Source organism: Salmo salar, unplaced genomic scaffold, assembly GCF_905237065.1.
Source record: "Salmo salar unplaced genomic scaffold, Ssal_v3.1, whole genome shotgun sequence".
Taxonomy (NCBI): domain Eukaryota; kingdom Metazoa; phylum Chordata; class Actinopteri; order Salmoniformes; family Salmonidae; genus Salmo; species Salmo salar.
This window is the reverse complement of record NW_025547562.1, coordinates 1-17,971: the sequence shown is the minus strand read 5'-3', so window position 1 is coordinate 17,971 and position 17,971 is coordinate 1. Positions and strand designations below refer to the sequence as shown.

The window sequence follows — 17,971 nt, the reverse complement described above, 5'->3', positions numbered from 1 at the left end:
CTGATAGGGGAGAGAGATGAGGACGGGGAGAGGAGAGGGGGTGGGTGGAGCGGTAGTAGGAGAGATGAGGAGGGAGAGGAGAGAGTGGGGTGGGTGGAGCGGTAGTAGGCGAGATGAGGATGGGGAGAGGAGAGAGTTGGGGGGGATGGGGCGGTAGTAGGAGAGATGAGGATGGGGAGAGGAGAGAGTGGGGGATGGGGCGGTAGTAGGAGAGATGAGGACAAGGAGAGGAGAGAGTTGGGGGGGATGGGGCGGTAGTAGGAGAGATGAGGAGGGGAGAGGAGAGAGTGGGGGATGGGGCGGTAGTAGGAGAGATGAGGATGGGGAGAGGAGAGAGTGGGGGGGATGGGGCGGTAGTAGGAGAGATGAGGACAAGGAGAGGAGAGCGTGGGGGGTGGTAGGAGAGATGAGGACAAGGAGAGGAGAGAGTGGGGGGATGGGGCAGTAGTAGGAGAGATGAGGATGGGGAGAGGAGAGAGTGGGGGTGGGGCAGTAGTAGGAGAGATGAGGGAGGGGAGAGGAGAGAGTGGGGGGGGTGGGGCGGTAGTAGGAGAGATGAGGACAAGGAGAGGAGAGCGTGGGGGGTGGTAGGAGAGATGAGGACAAGGAGAGGAGAGAGTGGGGGGTGGGGCAGTAGTAGGAGAGATGAGGAGGGGAGAGGAGAGAGTGGGGGATGGGGCGGTAGTAGGAGAGATGAGGACAAGGAGAGGAGAGCGTGGGGGGGTGGTAGGAGAGATGAGGACAAGGAGAGGAGAGAGTGGGGGGTGGGGCAGTAGTAGGAGAGATGAGGATGGGGAGAGGAGAGAGTGGGGGGGGTGGGGCGGTAGTAGGAGAGATGAGGACAAGGAGAGGAGAGCGTGGAGGGGTGGTAGGAGAGATGAGGACAAGGAGAGGAGAGAGTGGGGGGTGGGGCAGTAGTAGGAGAGATGAGGATGGGGAGAGGAGAGAGTGGGGGGTGGGGCGGTAGTAGGAGAGATGAGGATGGGGAGAGGAAAGGGGGTTAGTGTGAGAGAATTAAGAGGGGATATAAGAAGAAAAAGGAAGAGGAGCAGAGTGTTTAATGCACAGTGGTAGACTAATCAAGTGGTTATTGTATTTAAGAATATGCAAACTGCTACTGTAGCCAGTGAACTCTCACCTGGCACCCCAACAACATTTACATAGACAGAGAGAGAGAGAGAGAGAGAGAGAGAGAGAGAGAGAGAGAGAGAGAGAGAGAGAAAGAGAGAGAGAGAGAGAGAGTGAGAGAGATGTATAGAAGAAAACCAGTAATCTGTGAAATAAATGTAACTGTTCATCATTTGCATAAATAATACACAAATGCAAGTATAAACATTTTACAGGATATGAAGAGCAATGAAGGGATTTGAATACTGTGACCTTAGATGCCACAAAATGTCTTAAGAACATGAGCATCACTGACCCACTCTAGTTAGACCACAAGACAAACACATAGTGAGGACACAAACACACAAAGCTACAGGAAGGAAGGACAATACAGGAAAAGCAGAGAAAAGGGGAAGAAAGAACTTGCACAACTACTTCCTCCAGTCTGCAACTGTTTCTTTTTGTCTTTATTATCCGAGGTACACTTGTGGCTCTGTGTAATGCTTTAACTCACATCTAGTCATAGGGATGAACCCACACAGAGAGAGACAACATGGAGAATTGAAGGAAATATGAACATATGGGACTATAGAGGCAAACTGAAAGGCATACTCCACTGCTGTTTGGAAATCATGTGAACCAGGAACCTACAGCAACAGTTAGACCACATCCTACCGAACAAACAACAGAACCACAAAACGATCGTTCTTTCCGTTTCATTCACACACATGCTCTCTTTGTCCCTCTCTAATGTTCCTTTTTCACACATTAAACAGTTGGCAGATATGTACATGATATTATTTGTAGGGTTTGTAGGGTTTGTCATGCATTACTGTCAGTGGATAGTCCTCATGTTCAATGCATAGGCTACATTTCACAAGTTTCAGATTTATCAATAAGAATATTAGTGCACACAATGACTCAGTCCTGGCCTACAGCCCAAACATTTATGCTGTAAAACGACAACTCTAAAAGAGTGAGCATAGAATTTACCTCCATTTGCAGACCTTACTTCCTCAAATCTGAAGCTGCGCTGACTCTGAATCCCTTGGCTAGACTTAGGCCTCATTGTTCTTGTAGCATTTGTGCATCATAAGACCTCTTTGGTAGACATTCATCTAATGCAATAATCCTTTGCAGAGTGTGCCTTAATGTTATAAAGGACCAGGACCTGAGTACATGTCAATAATGGTGTGTGTGTGTGTGTGTGTGTGTGTGTGTGTGTGTGTGTGTGTGTGTGTGTAGGCCTACAGCATGATCATATAAAGTGACAGCAATTATGGACTATCAGTCACATGGTGTGTGATTACTAGGAGAAGGATGCTGAAAGCAGGCCTACCTGTTTTAGTGATGGGGAAATGTTCTGCTCAGTCAGGCTCCCTGCTTGGTTCTGCTGTGTCGCCAGAGAGGAGTAGGACCGGTAGTCTAGGGTAGATCTCTTTATGTGATGGAGGAAGTGAGAGTTTTAGATGAAGGTGGAAATGGGAGGTGTCTCGTTCGGTCTTCTCACTTGCTGGGGTTGAAACATTTAAATGACAGATCTTAAGAAAAGATTAGATGAAGTTGTTGATATGCAGACCAAAGTGGGCCTAATTAATTAGACTAATCAAATCATCAAAGCGTGTGTGTAATACTTTCTAAGTCTGTATTACTTTGATTTGATTACATTTCATTTAAATGAAGATATATATATATATATGAAGATATATATATACATTGTAATGTCACCAGAAGAGTCTCCAGAGTGCTCTAAAGCTTTGGGCCTCCTGAGTGGTGCAGCGGTCTGAGGCACTGCATCGCAGTGCTAGAGGCGTCACTTCAAACCAGTTGTGATCCCGGGCTGTATCACAACCCGGCTGTGATTGGGAGGCACATAGGGCAGCGCACATTTGGCCCAGTGTCGTGGGTTAGGGGAGGGTTTGGCCGGGGGGGGCTTCACAAGTAGGCCGTCATTGTAAATAAGAATTTGTTCTGAACTGACTTGCCTAGTTAAATAAATAAAGAACAATGAATTCTAGGGTTAGGTCATCCCAAGGATCCCACTTAACATCTACCCTACTGTAGTTGCCTACTTGCAGTGGGGACTGTTGACTGTGGGATATAAATATGCGCAAAGAGGGTGCTGCTGTGTACAGGACAACCGCCTAAAAAAATGACAATTTAACCCCTGTGCACAATGAATGGATAACAGGATAAGGTCAAACAGAGAATAGCATGGCACAGCTAGGCTCTGTTTAAAGACACATGTATGCATCCTTTAACCAGACCCTGCTCCCTCAACCCCCCTGAAAACATCTCCATTAAAACAAGCAAGAGAACAGAACAGGAGAGACCAAAGACAGAATGGAAGGCCAGAGACAGGTTTAAAAATATAGACTTCAGTTTATTGCACAATCGTTGCTGGAGACTGAGGAGTGGGAGGGCCTGTCTGTATAATGCAAGACACTACAGATGGACACATGTAGAGAAACTAGACACAAGGAGATACAAGATGGCCATAAATTAACAGAAGCGTTGGTGAGAAGAACACAGGCGGGTCGATGAGGCACAGTAGGATGCAACTTGCACCCAGACATTGAGCAGGACAGACAAAACACATTAAAACACAGATTTCACACATGAAATATGAGATCTTAAAACAGCTCATATATTCAAACATTACAGGGTCCATAATATACATTCCTAACTGGTTTGTGCAACCCTGAACATGCAGGGTTTGGTCACTCGTAGCATGTTAACACTGATGAGTAGTATGTCAGTCAGTCACGTTGCCTGTGTAAAAGCAGCCTGTCTAATTCTGGTCATTTTTTCCCACCAATAGTCTTTTGACTAATCACATCAGATCTTTTTCAGAGTTGATTGGTCAAAATAGCAATTAGTGAAAATATCAGAACAGGGTTTCCTGTGCCAGACACAGAACGGTTGGCGGTGAGCCTTTATACGATACAATATGATGCCTCCAATGGACTGCAACGTTACAGTTATGTCCACCAGATGGGGCCAAACGAACAGCCATTCAATTCATTTACAAAAACCAAGACAGACCGAAGACAAGGACAAACAGAGAAACAGACAGACCCTCAAGAAAGCTCCCTTCATCAAGAGGAAAAGGGCATTTCATCATCTGTACAGACAGTATCATAATTAGTACCAACCCTCCACAGAGTAATTGTATTAATAATAATAAGTATCATCGTCATCATCATCGTATAACAATAGTGGACAGTTAATCCTTTATAAATAGTCAGAAACAGGCTAGCTGGCACCTGTGTACAAAACAAAACGTTACATTTTGTTAGTGTTTTCATACATGTCATCATTATCATCATAGAATATCAGAATATACAGACTAAAACAATGACCATTAGCTGGCCTGGTTCCATCTCTGAAAAATGGTACTGTTGGTGGGCCTGGTTCCATCTCTGAAAAATGGTTTTCAGTTCTTTCTCTCACCACACTCTTCTCTCCCCTCCCATCTTCCCGTTTCCACAGTCTTACTCTTTTCTCAACCACTCTTTAAATACATTTCACCTTGTTTTATCAGAGCCCACCCTAAGAATCCCTAAATAATCCCTACTTCTACTACTACTGCTGACTCTTATCTTCCCTCAGACCCCTACCCAGTTCAAGAGTCCCTCACAGTGGCCTCTGTGGTGTGCGTCTCTAAAAGCCATGTTTCAGAGAGGACCCCCCTGGCCTCAACGTAACAGCTACGGCTATAGCAGCCTGAGAAGTGGAAAACCCAGGGTGGTGGAGTCCCTTTGAGTAGAGAACTGGCCCTTTTTGGTTTTTGTGACAGTTGAGAAACAGCACTTGAACACACATCCACTTCAGACAGTGTAAATGTATTTGTATCTGATAATGCATAGATATCCAGTTGTAATCAGAGGTATTCATACATGCGCCCCCCGTATCTTCCCCATGTTTTATTTTTATGAGGTTACATTTAATCGAGCAAAAGCATTCTTCAACCCTGTGTCTCTCAAAAACCCACACGGTTACCCATCTCTACAACAGAACTGAAAAGAATCCGTTTTATCTGGGTTCACATATTACAGTAAATAGGTTGGATGTGGTTGATATTAATACACAGTAGAACCCCACCTCAGCCCGTTTCTCTTACCAGGTCCCTTTTCCCTCGGACACAGAGCATTGTCTGAGGTGACAAACATATTGAATTACAGGTTCCTACTTCTGCTTTCTTTCCTTTACATATATGTATAAAAAAGTATCAGCGTTATATACTGTTTGCACTGTATGTATATATAATCTACATACATACATGTATTTACATGGACTTTAAATAAGTTTCATTACTGGTATTCACTTTGATCCAAAGCCCTTTTGAAAATAAATAAACAGTGCAGTTTATTTGATATAGTTGTATTGCCTCTGTTGTAGTCCCTCATATTCCTGTATTAGTATATACTGTATGTAGTATGTTCCTCTCTTAACACTCATGGTCCACTGCCCTGACAGCATGTAAAGCTCTTAGCTGGAGTGACTGACGCATGACGTGTCATATGTTACAATGCACAAGCATTTGGCTAATACTAAGTTAAAGTCCTCGTATGAGACAATGAGTTTCCGTTTGAGAGCTACTAACATGCATTAATAATCAGTTTCATTCAGTGCACTGTAATACAATTTCAGCATATGACGATACAAGGGGCCATGGCTGTAATGTACTCACCATGACAGGGGTGGTTTCATAAGGGGGGCTGAGAAACGGTTTAACACTAGTCAGGGTCGGGTTGCAGTCTGAGGCCTGTGTGGGAGAGGCTGGGACATTCTCCCTCACCCCTGACTCAATGTGAGCAAAGCATGTGCTACAACGGAGGCCCTCGACACATCATTTGGCAACTTGTGAGTGAAGTGGAAATTAGTGTGGTTATGTGTGAGTGTGTGCACCAGGTTACAAAAGTGCAATGTTACATAGAAACATGCAAACTTAACTAGTCCATGGGACGACTAGGTAAAAGGTCCCTCAGAACAAAGCAGATTAAAAAAACTAAACGCTTGGTCTCAACCTTCCACATACAGTCAATCGTTGAACAAAATCTATAAAACACAAAAGTTATCCAAAAAAGTAAACATTGTACTGTTCCTCAGAGCATAAACTCAAATACCAGTGCAGAAACTAGTGGCAACAATTTTTACTTTAAACCTGAGTAACCAGAAATAGTTTGCTCAGGGTTACTGGTTGTGAAAATGGTGAGAGGGTTAGGGGTTCATTCATGCTTGGTTGCAGTTGTCTAATGAAATACTATATGGCACCGGTCAGCTTGGTACTACAGTACTGTACCTCTCTAAGGGTAACAAAGTGCAAAGACTCAAACTGGGCTATGTTATGTAGTAATAATGTCCAGCTTTGGCATAGAATGCAGTGCATCATACCAAATCATTATCTGGCCTCGGACAGTTAAAAGCCTAGAATGTAGCCTAGCTGTCGGCCATTTCTACCCTCTCAGGGAAACCTACTGGTTTCTAGTAGTCAAATAATAATAGTGCATTCTAATTTAAAAAACCCTCATCACAAACGGTATCTCTAATACTGTAGCGTAATAAACATTTGGTATCTGTTTGGTGGCAGAACTTCTCTTTTCAGTCAACAAGATCCATCCTGCACAGTCATGTAACTATTGTTCAGGTATTATAAAGAGAGACATCCGGTCTGTTTTAGGCATCTTCATTTAAGACGTTATGTGCCCTTTTCATTGACTACAGTATGTGCCAAACATGATTACAATAATCAACAACAAAATATCTTTTTTTAACTTAATAGTCATGAACTAATTCTAATAATCCGGATTCAAAACCAAATCAAATTCCTCAGTTAAATGTGAGGAATTGTCACTTTAAATATAGATATTGATGAATAAATAAAAAGCACTGTCTCACAAGATTAAGGTCAACCAATAATAAAGAGTAACTTAATGTAACTCAACAATAGCAATTGTAAATAATCTGTCACGGATAGTCTGTCATGATTCCCTATTCAAAATGGCTGTATTTTCAATGGCACAACGCATCCAAGTTCAGTCTAGCATTTAGGCTATGTGGACTGCACTAAAAGGGAGGTAAACTTCAAACAAAATGAGCACTAACAAGCCAAGGAATGAACCCCTTCACCCATACCCAGTTACCCTTCACCCATACCCAGTTACCCTTCACCCATACCCGGTTACCCTTCACCCATACCCGGTTACCCTTCACCCATACCCAGTTACCCTTCACCCATACCCGGTTACCCTTCACCCATACCCAGTTACCCTTCACCCATACCCAGTTACCCTTCACCCATACCCAGTTACCCTTCACCCATACCCAGTTACCCTTCACCCATACCCAGTTACCCTTCACCCATACCCAGTTACCCTTCACCCATACCCAGTTACCCTTCACCCATACCCAGTTACCCTTCACCCATACCCAGTTACCCTTCACCCATACCCGGTTACCCTTCACCCATACCCGGTTACCCTTCACCCATACCCGGTTACCCTTCACCCATACCCAGTTACCCTTCACCCATACCCAGTTACCCTTCACCCATACCCAGTTACCCTTCACCCATACCCAGTTACCCTTCACCCATACCCAGTTACCCTTCACCCATACCCAGTTACCCTTCACCCATACCCAGTTACCCTTCACCCATACCCAGTTACCCTTCACCCATACCCAGTTACCCTTCACCCATACCCAGTTACCCTTCACACCATACCCAGTTACCCTTCACCAAGTTACCCATACCCTTCACCCAGTTACCCATACCCAGTTACCCTTCACACCATACCCAGTTACCCTTCACCAAGTTACCCATACCCTTCACCCAGTTACCCATACCCAGTTAGCCAAACCCAGTTACCCATACCTTTCACCCATACCCAGTTACCCATACCCTTCACCGATACCTGACCACAGAGATACAGACAAAGTCAGAGAGAAGGGAGAAAGACAAACAAACATGGAAGAAATAATGAGAGGGAGAATATCCTCTCTAATACACAGTAACTCAAGTAGTTCCATAGGACTCTGTGACGGGTCTGGGAGTGCTTTGTGCATTACTTGTGCATTACTAGCATGTATGCATGCTACGCTGTGAGTGTGTGCAGTGTGTGTGTTTGTTCTAAAGTTTATATGCTAAGTGCTGCATAGGTTGCAATAGAATGACATCTGAATAATACTTCAGAAAGAATGAATGCATCATTGACGGATCCACTTTGATAAAAGCCATAGGATGAAATGGTAATTGACACATGAGGATAAGTCAACAGCTAATCAACTATTGCTCAAGTGTAGCTTCACTTGCATGTCATGATTTTTTTTGTAGGCATTTCTATGTGTATTTCTGATATCAAATCCTTAATCTCCTTTGTGTGTAATCTTCACAGATCCTCTGCTGTGTGTGTGTGTGTGTGTGTATGTGTTGACCAGTGAGCCAATACCCAAATCCTTGTGTGTGTTCCCTAATATAAATAGCAACGCATGTATAATGGCAAGATGGACACATACAGTATGAACATTCTTGCTAGGTGCACATGTGTCAAAGCCTGCACCAATCCCTATTATGTAAAACACTTTATCTGGCCTTCCATGCACATCTTCATGAACACTTCCCATCTTCCCTTCCCAACCATTACCTATTGAAACAGCCCCCCAGAGGTCCTAAACCCTGTTCCCCGCTGGTCCTCCTCCAGGCAGGGTGGGGATCAGTCTGAGGGACAGTGGTGGCTGTTGATCCAGAGCAGGTCGTCCAGCACACCCCAGTGCAGGTAGAGGATGGAGCCCACCACCAGCACGTGCATGATCTGGTGGCTGTTGCACCAGTAGTCAAAGAGGCCCGGGCGGAAGCGCTCTGGGATGCGCGAGATGTTGATGATCCCGCCCAGTACAGCCAGCGCGTCCATGGTGAGGAAGTGTTGCAGCGAGGTGGGGCTGCCGCCGCCCACGCCCACCCAGCGCAGCAGGAAGAAGGAGAAGCGGAACAGGGCCTGCCAGGCAAAGGAGCGCAGACGCCGCACGCTACTCCGCGCCGTGATGGCCGAGTAGATAGCGTAGCTGGACAGCAGGATGTAGACGAGCAGAGCCACTGTGCGGGTGAATGGGTAGCACAGCAGGGTGCTGTAGACGATGGGCAGCGCTCCTGAGGCAAACAACACACAAAGTCAGAGGCAGTTAGTCATTAAACTACACCACAACAAATATTCACATCCCAGAGAATCATGCACACAAAGCTGCCATCAAGGCAAAGGGTGGCTACTTATAAGAATCTCAAATATAAAATATATTTATTTGTTTAACACTTTTTTGGTTACTACATGATTCCATATGTGTTATTTCGTAGTTTTGATGTATTCACTATTATACATACAATGTAGAAAATAGTAAAATAAAATAAAAATCCTGGAATGAGTAGGTGTGTCCTAACTTTTGACTGGTACTGTTTATATAGATGACTTCCCTGTCAAAATAAAGGCTTAATAATAATAATAATAATAATAATAATAATAATAATACTTTATTTGGCACTTAATATAGTCTTTTTTTTATGAGATGGGAAAATGTTTTTAGTTTTATTAGGTTGTGCATGTGCTCTTTATGACAAAGTGTGAAATCAAACTATTTTTTCCTACTGTCACGACTTCTGCCGGGTTGGTGCCTCTCCTTGTTCGGGCGGCGTTCGGCGGTCGACGTCACCGGCTTTCTAGCTGCCCTTGATCTACGTTTATTTTTCTATGTTGTTCTGTCTTGATTGTACACACCTGGTTCCCATTACGTTATAATTTATTCCCTATTTAACCCTCTGGTTACCACATGGTTTTGTGCGTGTTTGTTCTTTGTTAGTGTTCAAGACTTCTGTGAGCTGGTGTGTTTTTCTCTGCGTGGAAATCATTGTTCTTTCTTTTCGAGTAAAGTACGTCTTTTACTCAGTTATGTGTCCTGTGCCTGACTCCGTCCTAACTGCTGCACACTGACACTTGACAGAAACACGCACCTAAAAAATGGGAGTCAGCAAGTGCACCCAGTCCTCCGTTACCAGTGGAGGAGCGCGTCCAGCAGCAAGCGACGATGCTCCAAAATCTTGGCACAGCCATGGATGGCGTACTGCACACCATGGAGCGATGGGAGAGAGTGGGTTTTCCCACACCCTCATCAACTTCACCCCAACCCACACCACTGTCCACCCCTCCGTCATCTGGACCCAGTGGGATTCGGCTCTCGCTCCCGAGGGCATATGATGGGATGGCTGCCGGGTGCCAGGGGTTCCTGCTCCAGTTGGAGATCTACCTGGCGACCGTCCACCCGGCTCCCCTCGGGACACGAGAGAGTGTCCGCCCTCATCTCCTGTTTGTTGGGGAAAGCGCTTGAGTGGGCCAACGCCTAATGGGGAGGAATAGACGCAGCGTTGGTCCGCTATGAGGATTTCACCTGCCGCTTTCGGGCGGTCTTCGATCATCCACCTGAGGGGAGAGCGGCAGGGGAACGTTTGTTCCATTTTAGACAGGAGATGAGGAGCACACAGGACTTCGCACTGGACTTCAGGACCCTGGCTGCCAGCGCGGGATGGGATGAGAGGGCCCAGATCGACCATTACCGGTGTAGTCTACGTGAGGACGTTCGTCGGGAGCTGGCCTGCAGGGACACCACCCTTACCCTCGACCAGCTGGTGGATTTATCCATCCGGCTGGATAACCTGTTGGCCACCCGCGGACGTCCGGATCGGGGTCCGTCAATTCCATCCCCCAGCACCTCCGATCCTACACCTATGGAGCTCAGAGGTGCTGCTCTAAGGGTGACCGGAGGGGGGCCGTTTCCTGCATCACCTGTGGCCGCAGAGGGCACACTGCTGGTCGGTGCTGGAGAGGTTCCCCAGGGAGTCGAGGCAGCAGGCAGGGCACTGGCGGATCATCCCAGGTGAGTAGGCACCCGACTCACCCAGAGCTCCCTGTTGTGCACATGTGTGTATGTATTGAATTTCCGGAGTTTTCCCGCATTCCCAGCATAAGGCGCAGCTGGGAACTTTATTGACCGTTCATTTGCACTTAGATTAGGGAGGTCACAGCTCAACTATGTATGATAACGCAGGAGGGTCATGAGGAGAGAATTAGTCTCTTCCTGATCGATTCTCCTGCGTTTCCTGTGGTGTTGGGGCTTGCCTGGTTGGCCGATCATGACCCCACTATTTCGTGGCAACAGAGGTCTCTCAAGGGATGGTCACGTCAGTGCTCAGGGAGGTGTATACAGTGAGGGAAAAAAGTATTTGATCCCCTGCTGATTTTGTACGTTTGCCCACTGACAAAGAAATGATCAGTCTATAATTTTAATGGTAGGTTTATTTGAACAGTGAGAGACAGAATAACAAAAAAATCCAGAAAAAACGCATGTCAAAAATGTTATAAAATGATTTGCATTTTAATGAGGGAAATAAATATTTGACCCCCTCTCTATCAGAAAGATTTCTGGCTCTCTGGTGTCTTTTATACAGGTAACGAGCTGAGATTAGGAGCACACTCTTAAAGGAAGTGCTCCTAATCTCAGTTTGTTACCTGTATAAAAGACACCTGTCCACAGAAGCAATCAATCAATCAGATTCCAAACTCTCCACCATGGCCAAGACCAAAGAGCTCTCCAAGAATGTCAGGGACAAGATTGTAGACCTACCGGATGCTGGAATGGGCTACAAGACCATCGCCAAGCAGCTTGGTGAGAAGGTGACAACAGTTGGTACGATTATTCGCAAATGGAAGAAACACAAAAGAACTGTCAATCTCCCTTGGCCTGGGGCTCCATGCAAGATCTCACCTCGTGGAGTTGCAATGATCATGAGAACGGTGAGGAATCAGCCCAGAACTACACCGGAGGATCTTGTCAATGATCAAGGCAGCTGGGACCATAGTCACCAAGAAAACAATTGGTAACACACTACGCCGTGAAGGACTGAAATCCGGCATCGCCCGCAAGGTCCCCCTGCTCAAGAAAGCACATATACATGCCCGTCTGAAGTTTGCCAATGAACATCTGAATGATTCAGAGGACAACTGGGTAAAAGTGTTGTGGTCAGATGAGACCAAAATGGAGCTCTTTGGCATCAACTCAACTCGCCGTGTTTGGAGGAGGAATGCTGCCTATGACCCCAAGAACACCATCCCCACCGTCAAACATGGAGGTGGAAACATTATGCTTTGGGGGTGTTTTTCTGCTAAGGGGACAGGACAACTTCACCGCATCAAAGGGACGACGGACGGGGCCATGTACCATCAAATCTTGGGTGAGCACCTCCTTCCCTCAGCCAGGGCATTGAAAATGGGTCGTGGATGGGTATTCCAGCATGACAATGACCCAAAACACACGGCCAAGGCAACAAAGGAGTGGCTCAAGAAGAAGCACATTTAGGTCCTGGAGTGGCCTTGCCAGTCTCCAGACCTTAATCCCATAGAAAATCTGTGGAGGGAGCTGAAGGTCCGAGTTGCCAAACGTCAGCCTCGAAACCTTAATGACTTGGAGAAGATCTGCAAAGAGGAGTGGGACAAAATCCCTCCTGGGATGTGTGCAAACCTGGTGGCCAACTACAAGAAACGTCTGACCTCTTTGATTGCCAACAAGGGTTTTGCCACCAAGTACTAACTCATGTTTTGCAGAGGGGTCAAATACTTATTTCGCTCATTAAAATGCAAATCATTTTATAACATTTTTTGACATGCGTTTTCTGAATTTTTTTGTTGTTATTCTGTCTCTCACTGTTCAAATAAACCTACCATTAAAATGATAGACTGATCATTTCTTTGTCAGTGGGCAAATGTACAAAATCAGCAGGGGATCAAATACTTTTTTCCCTCACTGTAGGTGTTTCCATAGGTGCAACTATGGTGGAGAGTCCAAACCAGGTCTCCACCATGCACATCCCCCCCTGAATATGCCGAGTTGGCTCTCGCCTTCTGTAAAAGAAGGCGACTCAACTACCACCCCATCGACAGGGGATTGTGCGATAAATCTCCTGGTAGACGCAGCACTTCCCAGGAGTCACGTGTATCCTCTGTCTCAGGAGGAGACGGCGGCTATGGAAACATATGTCTCCGAATCTCTGGGACAGGGATACATTCGGCCTTCCACTTCACCTGCCTCCTCGAGTTTCTTTTTGTGAAGAAGAAGGATGGAGGTTTACGCCCCTGCATTGACTATAGCGGTATAAATCAGATCACGGTTAAGTACAGTTACCCGCTGCCTTTCATAGCCAGTGTGACCGAGTCATTGCACAGGGCGCGCTTCTTCACGAAATTGGATCTCAGGAGAGCTTACAACCTGGTGTGTATCCGGGAGGGGGCGAGTGGAAGATGGCATTTAGTACCACCTCAGGGCACTATGAGTACCTCGTCATGCTGTACGGGTTGATGAATGCTCCATCAATCTTCCAATCCTTTGTAGACAAGATTTTCAGGGGACCTGCGGGCAGGGTGTAGTGGTGTATATAGATGACATTCTAATATACTCCGCTACACGCGCCGAGCATGTGTCCCTGGTGCGTAAGGTGCTTGGTCGACTGGTGGAGCATGACCTGTACGTCAAGGCTGAGAAATGTCTGTTCTTCCAACAGTCTGTCTCCTTCCTAGAGTACCGCCTGTCCGCGTCAGGGGTGGAGATGGAGAATGACCGCATTTCAGCCGTGCGTAATTGGCCGACTCCAACCACGGTAAAGGAGGTGCAGCGGTTCTTAGGGTTTGCCAACTACTACCGGAGGTTTATCTGGGGCTTTTGGTCAGGTAGCGGCTCCCATTACCTCCTTGCTGAAGGGGGACCGGTGCGACTGCAGTGGTCAGCTGGGGCGGACAGGGGCTTTTGGTCGCCTGAAGGCTCTGTTTATCTCAGCTCCCGTGCTGGCTCATCCTAATCCCTCCTTGGCATTCATAGTAGAGGTGGACGCGTCCGAGGCTGGGATAGGAGCTGTGCTATCTCTGCCCTCGGGTACGCCACCAAAGCTCCGCCCCTGTGCTTTCTTTTGAAGAAGCTCAGCCCGGCGGAGCGAAACTATGATGTGGGGGACCGGGAGCTGTTGGCTGTTGTCAAGGCTCTGAAGGCGTGGAGGCATTGGCTTGAGGGGGCTAAACACCCTTTCCTCATTTGGACTGACCACCGCAATCTGGAGTACATCCGGGCGGGAGGAGAATGAACCCTCGCCGGGCAAGGTGGGCCATGGTTTTCACCTGTTTTGTTTTCACCCTATACTACAGACCAGGTTCCCAGAACGCAAAGGCAGACGCACTGTCCCGGATGTATGACACAAAGGAGCAGTCCACGGATCCCACTTCCATACTTCTGGCTTCTTGCCTGGTGGCACCGGTGGTATGGGAGGTTGACGTGGACATCGACGGGCGTTACATACGGAGCCCACTCCCACCCAGTGTCCAGTTGGGCGTCTGTACGTTCCGTTTGATGTCCGTGATCGATTGATCTGTTGGGCCCACACGTCACCCTCCTCTGGTCATCCTGGCATCGGTTGGACAGTGCACTGTCTTAGTGGGAAGTACTGGTGGCCCACTTAGCTAAGGACGTGAGGGTTTATGTTTCCTCCTGCTCGGGGTGCGCCCGGTGCAAGGCACCTAGACACCTGCCCAGAGGGAAATTACAACCCCTACCCATTCCACAACGGCCGTGGTCACACCTATCGGTGGATTTCGTGACGGATCTTCCTCCGTCACAGGAAACGCTACGATTCTGGTCATTGTGGATCGGTATTCTTAGTCCTGCCGTCTCCTTCCTTTGCCCAGTCTCCCCTACGGCCCTACAGACTACGGAGGCCCTGTTTACACCGTCTTCCGGCATTACGGGGTGCCTGAGGATATAGTGTCTGATCGGGGGTCCCCAGTTCACGTCGAGGTCTGGAGGCGTTCATGGAAACGTCTGGGGGTCTCGGTCAGCCTGACCTCAGGGTTTCACCCCGAGAGTAATGGGCAGGTGGAGAGAGTTAACCAGGATGTGGGTAGGTTTCTGCGGTCCTATTGCCAGGACCGGCAGGGGAGTGGGCGGCTTTCATCCCCTGGGCAGAGATGGCCCAAAACTCCCTCCGCCACTCCTCCACTAACCTGTCTCCCGTTTCAGTGTGTACTAGTTTATCAGCCGGTCCTGGCACCGTGGCATCAGAGCCAGATCGAGGCACCTGCGGTGGATGAATGGTTTCGGCGCTCGGAGGAGACATGGGACGTCGCCCATGTGCGCCTAGCACGGGCCATCAGGCGACAGAAGGCGGCGCCGACCGCCACCGCAGTGAGGCCGGGGACCGGGTCTGGCTCTCGACCGAAAACCTGCCCCTTCGCCTGCCCTGCCGGAAGCTGGGTCTGCGGTTTGTGGGGCCATTTAAAGTCCTGAGGAGACTGAACGAGGTATGTTATAGGTTACAGCTTCCCCTGATTACCGTATTAACCCCTCGTTCCATGTGTCTCTCCTCAGGCCGGTGGTGGCTGGTCCGCTCCAGCAGTCTGAGGTGCGGGATATTCCTCCGCCCCTCTGGACATCGAGGGGCCCTGGCGTATACTGTGCGAGCCATCAAGGCGTCGGGCGAGGGGCCTTCAGTACCTCGTGGAGTGGGAGGGTCACGGTCCGGAGGAGAGATGCTGGGTGCCGGTGGAGACATCCTGGACCCTTCCTTACTGCAAGAATTTCACCGTCTCCACCGGATCGCCCCTGCGCCTCGTCCTCCGGGTCGTCCCCGAGGCCGGTGTCGGCGCGCGGCTTACTGTCACGACTTCTGAAGTTGGTGCCTCTCCTTGTTCATTCGGCGGTCGACGTCACCGGCATTCTAGCTGCACACCGATCTCGTTTCTTTTTCTATGTTGTTCTGTCTTGATTGTACACACCTGGTTCCCATTACGTTATAATTTATTCCCTATTTAACCCTCTCTGGTTCCCACATGGTTTTGTGCGTGTTTGTTCTTTGTTTAGTGTTCAAGACTTCTGGGCGCTGGTGTGCTTTTCTCTGCGTGGAAATCATTGTTCTTTCTTTTTGAGTAAAGTACGTATTTTTACTCAGTTAGGTGTCTCTTCGCCTGACTCCGTCCTAACCGCTGCACACTGACACTTGACACCTACCAAGTTACACATCTTGAAAGGCACCAAATTGCTGGTATGACCCACTGGCTATTGGATACTCAAGATGATTTGCATATATGGAAATTAAAAATGGATTGCACAAAAAGAGTGCGCCAGACAGTGTACACAGAAAACAAAAGGCCGGAAGAGAAAGAAAGGAGAGAAGGAGATAAAAGGTAGAGAGAATGAGAGAGTAGAGAGCTTTTAGTTGCTACCCAGAAGCCCCTCTGCTTACCCAGCGTGTTGATCATGCAGATGCCGCACATGTCGAGGGTGAGAAGGGTGTGGTAGACAGGCTCTCCTCCTTCGTGGTTCATGAAAAGGTGGTAGAGCACAGAGCCCAGCTGGGGGACAGGCAGGCCAGGAAGTGGACCACACCCAGCCATGTCACACTGATCTGGGACCAGGGGAAGTTGAGCGGGATGAGAAACAGGAAGCAGAGCAGAGAGGGATACCTGTCAGGAAGGGGTGAAGGGGATAAACCAGGGTTCCGGTCAAATAGCCTAAATCTTGCCCAACAACTAGCACACAGATTTACCAATACAAAAAAGCTTGCAGTTTTCACTACTGCACCTGTTATTATATTCCAATGAAATGACAAATAATGTCTGTCTTATGAATTTCCAATCAAATTAGCTAATACGGCATAGAAATTTTAAATTGATTAAAGAGATGTATTTTTTCACCCATCTGCACACAATACCCTATAATGACAAAGTGAAAACTTATTTTTTCAAGATTGTTGCAAATGTATTGAAAATGAAATACAGAAATATCTCATTTACATAAGTATTCACACTCTTTTGCTTTGACATTTTTCCAAATTCGAGTTCAGGTTCATCCAATTTCCCTTGAGATGTCCACTAGCAACTTGATTGGAGTCCACCTGTTGCCAACTCAATTTTTTTTGGACATGATTTGGAAAGAAACACACCTGTCTATATTGTCAGAGCTGAAACTATCCCATGAAGTCCAAGAACTAGTACATCTCCAAGATTGTGATTAGGCATATATCTGGGGAAGGGTATAAAACCATTTGTAAGAGTGTTCAAAGTTTCCAAGAACACAGTGGTCTCCATCATTGGGAAATAAAACAAATATGGAACTATCCAGACTCTGCCTAGAGTTGGCCCTGACCTTGGTCGGAGGTAACCAAAACCCAATAACACTGACAAAACTACAGAGTTCCTTGGCTGAGATGGAACCTGCAGAAGGACAACGTCTCTACAGCACTTTAAGGGAAAGTGTCCAGACAATCACTTCTGAGAATGCCATGACAGCATCCTGAGTTTGCAAAAATGCACGTAGAAACTATGCATAAGCAAATATTCTGTGGTCTGAATCAACAAATTTTACATATTTGGGTCTGAATGCAAGGCCTATGTCTAAACCAGGCGACAGCATCAGCCTCTAACAACATCCTAGAAATGCTGCTGGCAGCATGATGCAATGGGCATGCTCTCCTTCAGCTCGGGGATTGGGAGACTGATAGAGGGAACAATGAATGGAGCAAATACAGGCAAATCCTTGATAAACCTGCTTCAGAGTGCAAACAACCTTAGACTGGGGAGAAGATTTACGTTCCAACAACAATACCTCAAACATACACCAAAGCAACCTGAATGCTTTAATCCTATTGAAAATCTGTGAAAGACTAAGATTGCTGTTTACCGCCACTTGAAAAAAAACAAATTCAGATATTACAAAGCTGATACACAAAACACTCCAAACTGTAATCACTGCGTGCTTCTACAAAATATTCACTCATGGGTGTAAT

The 17,971-nt window shown here is 47.1% G+C and overlaps 1 pseudogene; it reads right to left on the bottom strand.

Annotated features, from left to right (window-relative positions):
* Positions 1 to 8,771: 8,771 nt before the first annotated feature.
* On the bottom strand, positions 8,772 to 16,649 carry LOC123731973 (progestin and adipoQ receptor family member 4-like; annotated as a pseudogene).
* Between the last annotated feature and the right edge of the window lie 1,322 nt (positions 16,650 to 17,971).